General features: G+C 49.4%; 1 non-coding gene across 1 annotated transcript; it reads right to left on the bottom strand.

The window, feature by feature from the left end:
• Positions 1–1,303: 1,303 nt before the first annotated feature.
• Positions 1,304–1,378, bottom strand: Trnas-cga. Its single transcript has one exon. It is a non-coding gene; the product is annotated as a tRNA-Ser (tRNA).
• Between the last annotated feature and the right edge of the window lie 208 nt (positions 1,379–1,586).

Raw genomic sequence — 1,586 nt, 5'->3', positions numbered from 1 at the left:
CCTCTAGAGATTGTAGAGGGGACTTAGCAGATCAAGTTTTACAGAGAAACCCATGTCTCGAAATGACTTTTTTCCGTGTTGCAAGGAAACCAAGACGTACAGATTTCACTCCTATTTACTGTGCTCTTACAACAGCTGTTCGACACGACGACCACCAAGTTCGGTGCTTACAGTGGATCTGCGCAGTAAGTTCGCATAAACTCTGTCCAACATTCGTGGTGTACGGTTAATCACTTCCTCCGCAGCCATGATCTACGCAACCACATCTTCCTCCGACTGGACAGGGGTCTCGTGAACAAGGCTGTTCATGTGGTCCCACAAGAAAAAGTACAAAGGAGTTAAATCTGGAGACCTTGGTGACGAAGCATGTGGTCCACCTCGACCGATTCACCTGTCCCGGTATGTTCGCATTGTTTCAGACGCGAATTGCAAAATGTGCAGTCGCGCCATGATGATGAAACCAAAATTCATGCCGAATTTCCAACAGTACATCTTCCAAAAATCTGAGAGCACTTGTTGCAGGAATATCAAGTACTTGGCACCGTTAGCTGGGGAGGAAGGACGTGTGGCCCAATCACACGACTACTGCAGATACCTTCCGAGACACTGATGCCAAAGCTGTGCTTAAAACTTCGTGTACACGTGGCTTTGAGGTTTTCTTGATCCAAAAAGTGGCTATACGCTTCGTGTTTGAACAGAATTCGTCTTGGAAACTGAGGAAACTCCACACAACGGTGTAAAAATTGAGAACATAAATTGACACGTGGCATAAAATCCGCCGGGAGCATGGCGTGTACCCTCTGAGGCTGATGTGCAGCGAACGCCATATGGACGCGTGAGACACATGCAGATCGTTTACAAAGGCTCGAGAACTTGTCGATGGGCACTCTTCAACCAGATGAAGCACTGCCTCTTCTAATATGACAGTGCAGCGCTTTCTTGGAGCACCATAGTATATTCTACCGTTTGTGGATTTCCCTATATCCCGCAGCAAACATGGGATGAGGTGGAGTCACACATTGGTACAGACATTGAGCTTCTCCTCCATTACGGCGAGCTCTCCCGTAAATTAACAACATGTCAGTGTACTCTGCGAACGTGTATCAGGCACCCTGTTACTGCGGCCGGCCGCGGTGGCCGAGCGGTTCTAGGCGCTTCAGTCCGGAACCGCGCGACTGCTACGGTCGCAGGTTCGAATCCTGCCTCGGGCATGGATGTGTAATGTCCTTAGGTTACCAGAATGAGATTTTCACTCTGCAGCGGAGTGTGCGCTGATATGAAACTTCCTGGCAGATTAAAACTGTGCGCCCGACCGAGACTCGAACTCGGGACCTTTGCCTTTCGCGGGCAAGTGCTCTACCAACTGAGCTACCGAAGCACGACTCACGCCCGGTACTCACAGCTTTACTTCTGCCAGTACCTCGTCTCCTACCTTCCAAACTTTAAAGAAGCTCTCCTGCGAACCTTGCAGAACTAGCACTCCTGAAAGAAAGGATATTGCGGAGACATGGCTTAGACACAGCCTGGGGGATGTTTCCAGAATGAGATTTTCACTCTGCAGCGGAGTGTGCTCCGATATGAAACTT

The sequence above is a fragment of the Schistocerca piceifrons genome, chromosome 7 (genome assembly GCF_021461385.2).
Source record: "Schistocerca piceifrons isolate TAMUIC-IGC-003096 chromosome 7, iqSchPice1.1, whole genome shotgun sequence".
NCBI classification, from domain to species: Eukaryota; Metazoa; Arthropoda; class Insecta; order Orthoptera; family Acrididae; genus Schistocerca; species Schistocerca piceifrons.
Note: the sequence above shows the minus strand (reverse complement) of the source record. Positions and strands in the feature narration are given on the sequence as shown.